The sequence below is a fragment of the Stegodyphus dumicola genome, chromosome 4, assembly GCF_044657685.1.
Source record: "Stegodyphus dumicola isolate Sdum_Otavi_A_Nest chromosome 4, ASM4465768v1".
In the NCBI taxonomy this organism is placed as follows: Eukaryota; Metazoa; Arthropoda; class Arachnida; order Araneae; family Eresidae; genus Stegodyphus; species Stegodyphus dumicola.
Genome location: NC_140771.1, coordinates 149,263,137 through 149,272,905, shown reverse-complemented (window position 1 = coordinate 149,272,905; position 9,769 = coordinate 149,263,137). Strand labels below are relative to the sequence as shown.

Here is a 9,769-nt window from a genome sequence, read left to right as displayed (position 1 = left end):
TATTCATTGTACATTCCATTATTAACTGTCTCTTGAACTCACTTGCAGATGTATGTATATATACTATATATATATATTTAAAAAAAATTTGCTTTGTTTTGTTTTGTATTTAACGTATCTGAGTTGAAGATAAGTTTAATAGAATGGTAAAAGTATGTACTAAAATATCACAAATACTGTGGTGTATAGTTCTCATGTAACTAATTGATACTGTTGGTTTAAATTGCAACAACAGTATTCAAGTATTGATATATTAAAGAAGTTAATAGTAATGGATAATAGGAACTTTGCTTATGGTATGTTGTAAATCTAACATAATTCTGCTATCTTACGGTAAGATGCATTTAGAGGTTTTTAGAATTAAAACTCTACGTCCTGCATATATAGCTATTTAGGAAGTTCTTTTTGAAAAAAAAAATATTTGGCTTAAAATTGACTGGTGTACCAATGTTTTCCTTGTATCAGTAAGATTCTAATGTTAAATTGTATTTAATTGTCTGAATAAGAAATTTCTTATAATTGTATATACACTGACTACCAATAAGTATTTGGACACCTGTGATAGAAAAGAAAAACTAACTTTATTCAAAATCAATAGTTGGTAGAGCCTCCACGAGAGGTAATTACAGCGTGGACCCTCCGGGGAAAACTTTCCACAAGTCTTTGTATGGCAGTTAATGGTATTTTCTTCCACTCGGCTTGGAGAAGACATATAAGTTTCTTCGCCGATTTTGCACGGGTAGTGCACCCCTGAATTCGAAGATACAACTCGTCCCAGAGGTTCTCGATAGGGTTCAGGTCTGGACTCTGGGCAGGCCAGTCCATTCGATGAACTCCATTGGCACCATACCAAGCCTTGGTTAACGTCGAAACATGACACCTGGCATTGTTGTCCTGAAAGTAACAGGGGTCCAACACGTAAAACTGCCACAACGTAGGAAGCACATTGTCATCCAAAATAGTGCAATAGGCATCGGAGTTGAGCTTACCATGAATGGGGACCAAGGGTCCCAGCCCATACCAGGAGAAACACCCCCAGACCATAATTCCACCTCCGCCGAATTTGACTGTTGGCACAATGCATTCTGCAGGAGACGTTCTCCAGGTCGACGCTAGACCCAGACCCTGCCATCCGAACGGTAAAGGGTGAACCTTGATTCGTCACTCCAGAGAACCCGTTTCCACTGATCTACGGTCCAATTTCGATGTGCTTTGCACCACATTAACAGAGCAGCGCGGTTGGACTTTGTGATCAAAGGCTTATGGACAGCAGCACGACCATGAAAACCAAGCAGATGTGCTTCCTTACGGATGTAAGTATTCATTGAAACAATACTCCCGGATGCCTGTTGAAACTCCTCGCCATCGGTTGGGTGCGGTTCTTCCGAATTTCTCTGGACAGCACTCGTCGGTCTCTATCTTCCAGTTTCGTTGGTCTGCCGACTCGAGGCACATTCCGACAATCACGGCTCACCTTCCACTTCTTAATCACATAGGCCACTGTCGATTTTGGGTACTTCAGATCGCTAGATATATCCCTTAAGGATCGGCCACATTTGTGATATCCGATAATTATACCTTTCTCGAAATCAGAGAGCTCCGAACTGCGAGGCATCTTGCATGCGACTAAAGCCGATGCTGTTTCCTACACGATATATACCGGCGGAGTCCGTGACGTACCTTAGGACCGCAGATATCCTCATTTGCATAGGTGTCCAAATACTTATTGGTAGTCAGTGTATAAGATGTATGTTTATGCAGACTATTTTTTTTTCCTGAAAACAGTAATTGTAACTCTAGTCACAGGAATTTTTATAGAACTGTGTAAAATTGCATGTCTGAAATCAATATTAATGGCTGAAGTATGCCGCAAAGGACTGATTGTAAATAAGCTGTGATAAATGTATGACGTATGTATTAGAAGAAAAAATTGTAAATCCAGACTATGTATTGAAACCTCTGTTGCACACTGGCCTTGTTTGCCCATATATCTCTTTGTTTTAAGACTCAGTAATTGCCGTCTGACCTGCCACCCCACCCCGGTTGTGGTGGACCGGGTAGTGGATAGATTCCGGAGGCAAAGGCTTTAATCCGTGTAAGGCAGTCTGCTAGACTGCAAGGCAACGGAGCCCCTTTTCTCTGGTGTATAATAATAACAATAATAATAACTCTCCACACCTAGGATTTGGCAATTGGGTCACCTAAAAACCGCAGTCGCCCTTTAAGAGGGGAAGTATATAAGGTATTCCTCCGGCGTTCCTAGCGTGCCTTCGTGGTGTAACGGTTCTGCACGCTGGGCCGTTATTCCAGAGGTCCGCGGTTCGATTCCGGGCGAAGGCGGTTGCTCATTTTTCATCTGGTCTGCTTCCAAAAAGGATACCTAATGTCTCTACAAATTAATAGTATAATGAATGCAGAATACAATAATGCATTTCATTCCACAGAATCTGAGCTTTATTATAGAATTTAACTACCAAATATGACGACAAACTTAATCTGCTATAAAAAAGTAAAATTTTAAGTTGCTTAGGATGGTAACGTAAAGCATAAATTTCACATAATTGAGCGACATAAATTTTCTACTGTATTGAATACGGGGAAATTACATTTACAGAAGATCACAACCTGAGATATCCATGATTTTCTTCCGTAGAAAAAAAGTTAGACAGAACCACTTACAAATCTTTCAGTATATATCTCTTAATACATTGTGTTTCTTGTTCGCTAATCTAAGTATATTTTTTTGTTACAGAAAGTAGTAAATGTTTCTCTGAACGAACAAGATGCGGAAACGATCATACTCACCATCATTGCCTCTTTCATTAAATAATCGATGATGTAAGTGAAAGGTTTAGTCTACAGAAGTCTTAACGAAGATCTTGACCTTAAGGTCATATCGGGTTATCGACGTCCTAAGAGGAGAGACCATTTGTATGTTCTTACTTGTCGACACCAGTGTCTTCTCTTCTTAGGAATACTATAACATGCTATTTGTCGATATGTAAGGTAGGACAGTTACAAAAAAATAGTTGTAGAACTAGCGCTCTTAAATATCATTCCTATTTGTATTTAAAAAGCAAATCTATTGTAAACGCTTCATTTAAAAATGTATACAAGTAAAATTAAGGTAGCCTTTTTTCAAAGTCATCCATCAACAATGGATTCAGAAGCTACATTGCTTGTACCACTAATGCAGTTATTTCTTTCAAAAGTCCTTCAAGCACCCTTACAGAATATCTCTGAAAATTAAACATGCTATTTATACACAATCCTTAATAAATTCGAACGCAATATATGCGCTGATAATCAGAGGCAGATTAAGAAATTAATCAAAGTGCTCTAAAGTAAAATAACATTAGTTTTAAATTTAAAAGTAAAATTTAAAAAATGCTAACATGTAAAATTATTTCTTAATGAGATAACGGTTTAATTAATTAAAACGATTAATTTTCCTTTTTGTCGAATTCACATCGCTACGAATTGGACGAAATGTAAGATTTTTCAATAGTGCATAGCTTATTTATCTCTTTCTAATTAAGGATAATTTGCTTTTTGGTATATGGAATGAGAACAAAGATATCTTCATTTAAAATACATTAAATGGTTAAGTTGGATAAAATATTAAAGAAGACTTATGTTTTATTTTAGAAAGCTTTTGGTAACTTTTGTATCATGTTTAAAGCAGAGAAGCTCAAAAAGTGCTATTTAAAATCTACAGGTTAAACACCTCGAGGTTATTTTCATTTAAGTTATAAAAAGTTAAAATGAGAATTTTGAAACTTAAAAATTATCGGATTAAAAGAGAGTTGCAATCTGATCCTGGTGCGCAAATTTAATTTTCAACATGAAATAATTTTAAGCTAAGCAGTAAGGATAATACTATTAGTTTAAGAATGTTTCTCTGAATTAAGATGCAGCATATGATATCTTAAATTAAAAATGGGCTATTCAGAATGGATAGAAAAATCTTTAAAAAGTTGTTATGGGATTTTTAACGTTAAAAAGAAGCAATACTAGTTGATAAAGAAAAGTTTCTATTACTCAAGGGGGGGGCACCAGTGGCCGAGCGGTAATGTCGCTGAACACTGGTAGTTCGGTCCGAGGTTCGAATCCCGCGAACGGGCTGGCTGCATGGGCGCCTTCGTGGCTTTCCCCATGTGTAACGTGTATACGAGCCAGTTTCCCTTAGAAAGTCCTCCACGAAAGGCATCCCTCCTCTTAGGCAGATAACCCTCGTGTGCTTTGCCATAATTAATTAAATACACACCTATTATTCAAGACTAAGTTGCGCGTTTATTTTACTTCATCACTCATTCATGAGGAGTGTAACGAATATTTTGCTAAAGAGGCTATATTATCTACTATATCTGTGTGTTCCGCTGTTGATGTTAAGTGGATTGTATTCTCTTGACGTGATGTCGTACATCTTCAATAGAACTTGAAGAAATCACAGGTATAAATTAAAACAACATAAAAATCATAAACCTAAAAATAAGTTGCAATTTAGTCTGGGTATGCATATTTCAGTTTTAGCTTGGAACAATTTTAATACAAGCAATTAAAATAGGTTAACCAGTTTCAAGTTAGTCCTCTCAGAAATTAAAGATTTATAGCGCAAAATCTTACTTTCCAAATGAGCTATTCAAAATTGTGAATTCAACTGATAGGGAACAATTCCTACACTATTATTTAATTGCAAATTAACAAGATACAAGTGTTTAATAAAAAAGCACAGTTCTTCAAGATTTAGTTGGACCATTTCTTCCATTAGATCGCTTGTGAACGAGGCTTGCAATAAATATTTCCTTGAAGCAATTATATTATCTTTTTTGACATAGAAACAAATTCTGAAGCTGCAAATAATAAGCACTCCAAACTGGTTTCTTTCGAATTGAAAAAGTATGAATATAAGTTAGGTTGAAAAAGCATATTTATTTATTTTTATCTCTCTTTAATAAATGTTTTCTACGCTGTCAAAATTTGTATATCGGAATAAAATCTGTTGTAAAACCTTTTCTACTGCTTAAATAGTTTCACTGTTTTAGAATTGGAAGGATTAAAATATTCTGTATTCCCTCGGTAATATTTAATGCAAGACAACATCTTTCAGCAATATCTGTTTGCGTAAATTCCACATTTTACTTCAACATATTTTCTGATTATCATACTGTGAAAGACATTTTTCCTAATCAACAGGAATTTTTATAACATCTCTGTACTAAATTCATGCCTTTATAATGTTACTAAGTTTCTCGTTTTATTTAAACATGAGATTTAGTGATTTTATACACATTATATCTTTATAATATACAGACACAGACTTATTGCAGAGATATTCTGCGAAAATCCAAGCACCTTGGTCTGAGGAGCAATTAAATGCTACGAAACTCAAGTCTGTTAGCTTCAAATGTATCTACTTTCATAAATACTTCAAGAAAAATCACACAAAGAGCATAAGGTAAGAGAGAATTTATATAAATAAAGAAAAGTTTGTCTTTTATACAAATCTACAGTTTTATTCTTGTCTACATGAAATTTGGCACAAAACAAGAAGCATGAAGAAGGTCATTGTTTATGTAAAAATTCTTAAAATCACATCTCTAGGTCCCACTCTTTCTGTACACACATTTTACGTTGATTAACGAACTTTTAATTAAAAACTCCGCGATTTGAAAGTTTTATCTTTCCATTATGCAAAGCGTATGATATAAATGTTTCAAATTTAATCAGAAAACTCATCAAGAGAAAAGAAGTGTGTTGGCAGTTGGGAAAACGTAGTACATTTATTTGCCTTTTGGATTTAATAAGCAAACTTATTCTACGAAAAATGTGTTACTATTGTCCCGAATTATCGTTCTGCAAATCATAAGCTATTTAATTTTTCTTTCAAATTTATTCTGCGGTTAATTAACAAATCAAGGGATTTAAAGGCAATAAAAGCAGATTAATTTCAGATATTATTAAATACTGATTCGAATGGTGAAATTATACTGGATTCAATAAAAATTATCTCTATACATAATGAAGAATGTCCATTTGTTTGTTTGTGGGTATTACTCATAAAAATTTACATTTTTATTCCCATTTTGATGAAATTTTGCATATTTTCCCTTCAGAATAAGAAGAATGACACTCTTTATATAATATTTTGAAAAACAAAAAGGTAAGGTCCTCACTAAGAACGTTCATATTAAAACGATGCACACATGACATCCATTTTGCATGCATATCACCAAATCTTAGGTTCATGTTCTGGTTGTTGCGTTCCAGTTTTCAGTGAAAATCCTATACGCTAAGAAAGTAAATAGTAATTTTTTTACAAAATATAAATATTAATATTTTTACACAGTTTCAATTTCAAAACCTCGTCTCTCGTCTTATGTTCACGTCGCAGTTGTTACGTTCTTATTAAAATCGTTAGATGGCGCCTCGTTCGTTTGCTCTTTAGAATGGCGCAAAACTTTTAAAGCAGAGTTTAAGTGCTAACCGTGTCAGACTTTCGCGAATATTTCAAAAACTGTGAAGAATTTGGCCAAAGTGGTTGGTAATTTTAAAAGCTGATTTTCAAAAAAAGGCATAACGAATAAGAAAACAAAATACAGCTTTTCAAAAAGTCTGTCGACGGATAGTATTAATTCATAATTACATAATTCTAAGAAATGCTTATATAAGAAATGCTTCCCGGAAACATTATCCCCTTTTCATCTATTGATTCAGTAATGGATATGGGCAAGGTATATAATTGCCGGACATAATTTTTAAAACTCTTGAGAACCTAGGAATATCGCTATCATATTATTGCGTAACGGCGACGTACCGAAGCTGTGCCACGGAACAAGGCTCATCGTGAAGAATCTACTGTCGATCATAACAGAGGCCACCTTTACATTATTATTATTAAAGTTTCACTTTCAAATGGTCATAAAAGGAAAACTACTGGTATCAAACTTGGTAATCGTGTAAAGGAGGTCATGGGAATTTATTTCCCGCGAAAAACAAAATGGTTCAAAAACTCCCTACCAGACGGGAAATGGCAATGTGTGCAACATTGTTAAACGAAATAAAGGTCGGAATCTAACTTAACCTTTTGTTACACAGGTTTGGCATGTTGTATACCCTTAAGAAACATTGACCTAATCAGTAACGCCATCCGTGTTACAGAGAAATTCGTCCGAAATTCGCGATTATACAGCGTAAGCTCGGAAATCACTTACAAACGTGTGTGCATTTCGGTAATTCTTTTCTTACAGATCGCTAATTTGTGATTTTTGAAAGCTGAATTTGGCCCTAAGACACGAAGATATCGATTTAAAACATTTTTAATCGTTTCTAAATCGAAACTATTTGCGGTTGAGGCAAACCCGCAATGGCTTGTAACTGGCTTACGGCAGTTACAAAGAAGCAAATGATTTATGCAAATAATCTAAACAATTTGGCGTAATTGAAAGATGCGATATACCGACATGTCCGTAACAATCCTATTGATATGCTGAGAGCTGCGCTGCTGCTGAGAATGCAGTAATGCGATTTAACGTGTTTTCCGAAAATGCTGGACGCCACATTGAACATGCTTTGTAACACGTTTGAGAAACGTTTAAACACATTTTAAACCGATGTCTTCATGTATTGTTTCGTTTAATAATATTGCATACAGTGCCATTCCCCCTCTGGTGGTGAGTTTTTGAATTTCATTTTCGCGGAAAATAAATTCCCATGACCTCCTTTACAAGATTACCAAGTTTGATAACCATTTGGTCCAGTAGTTTTACTTTTATGACCATTTCAAAGTGGAACTTTAATTATAACCACCCTATATGCCGTTCGATTTCAAGTGACTGAAGTTTCCCTTAGGGCTTATATTTGCAATGGTTTTCAACGAACACATGGGCAGTCAGTTTGTGCACCAGTAATTTCTTTAGAAGCACCATATTTTTCGGCCAATTACACGTGATTTGCCCACAAATTGCCAAGGCTGAATAGTTTTCTTCCTTCCTTCCCTTCTTTTTCTTAATTTTTTTTTTTTTTTTTTTTTTTTTTTTTTTTTTTTACTTTCTAGACCTATACAAAAATATAATATATCCTCAAGATTTACAATAAAAGGAACTAAAAATATGTTTTCTATTTAAATAAAATCTATAGTTATATTCGAGCTTGGTAAAATTTTGCACCATTCCTCTTGAACCAAAATAAGAGGAAAATCTTATGAACCAAAATGCGAGGAAAATCTTATATATGCGATTTAAAAAAAACTTCCACCACCTCCTAAATAAAGCCTCTTCACTCTGCCTAAAGCTCGAGCAACGCTGGTTACTTCAGTAAGTATTTAACAAAATTCGCATTTATCACATTAAATGTGGATTAATTTACATTTTAGTCTTCCGATTCCTATGTATCAAAGTATTCATACTTCTGTTACTCTAAAATTATCTTTGATTGACAAGACATTTTCATAGACGAAAACATACACAAAACACAAGTATATATATAGTTTTTTTTAAATAACAACCAATTTCTTATATAGTTAGAATGCAAAACTCGTTAGGGAAACTAATTATATTTGTTCAAATTACTTCCAGCATTGTCATCGATTATTTGACTTTTCCATTATTCAACAAAGATATTTTCGAAAGCTTAGAAGTTTTAAATATTATGTATATGTTTCTATAGACACTGGTGTTTGAACTATTTCTTCTGAATATAACCTGTATAGGATTAAGGAAACGAGGGAGGGATCAAGGTGAAGAACCTTAATTTCCCAATGTAAAAATGTTATAACTGGCAATACATTCATGCAACGAATAGTCTGTGCTCAGTTTATTTCATTTTCTTTACTCTTGTTAATAACATTCGATTGTTTTTGGTTTTTAAACTTCATTATCCTCGCAACTTACTAGTTTATTATTTGATTGCAGCGCAAAGTATTAACATACATTTTTTTCAAACTACCAGAAGATTTTCATTGAGTCGATGGGACGCATAATGCGTTATTAATGTTCCTGCTGTTGATCCAATGTTTTTTTTAATTAACTACACTTTTACATTTATTCATAATAGCTAAAACTTTCAAATTCTTGAACTTTTACACACTTCTACGACTTTTAAATTCTTATACTTTTGTACTTCCGATAAGTAATTTCCGATTAGTAAGATTTTTCAAAGCTTAGAATTTTATCCTCGTTATAATTCCCGAAGGCGTGTTCTATCTGCCGACGAGAAATATTTCACCCTTGTGTAATGCGAGTAACAGCTTTTTTCTCCCAGAACTTTCCTTATCAAGTTTAGCCGTTTTATTTCTGATAGTTCGCGATTGTTGCAAAAGTCATCTACTCTTTCTACAGTTTTCAGATATTACCTTAATAATCTTTTAATCCCTTCATAGAATCAGCTATCATAGTTATTATAAATCAGCTAGTTGATTAAAATTAAGAGTTCTTAGAGTTATTACACTGCAAACCTCTCAAATTTACGAATTGTACTACAATTTTATCAATAGCATTGCTATTGCATCAAAATAGTTATTGTATAATTTTATATTATAATATATGTAATGGGAAGAAGAATGTAATATTTAATTAACACTTAATTCAGAACAAGATCAAGCTATAAGTTAATTATTTCCAATGTTTAAACGAAGGCTGCGATAATAATTCTGCAAAATGATAGAGATATTCATGATGACAGACAGCTTCATGTTGAAATGTCCACAGAAACAAAATATATATTATGTGATGTACCAGCTTTAGTCGTAGCTTAAATTACCAAACGATAG

The 9,769-nt window shown here is 33.9% G+C and overlaps 1 non-coding gene across 1 annotated transcript; it reads left to right on the top strand.

Annotated features, from left to right (window-relative positions):
* Positions 1-2,266: 2,266 nt before the first annotated feature.
* TRNAN-GUU (transfer RNA asparagine (anticodon GUU)) lies at positions 2,267-2,340 on the top strand. Its single transcript has one exon. It is a non-coding gene; the product is annotated as a tRNA-Asn (tRNA).
* Positions 2,341-9,769: the final 7,429 nt, after the last annotated feature.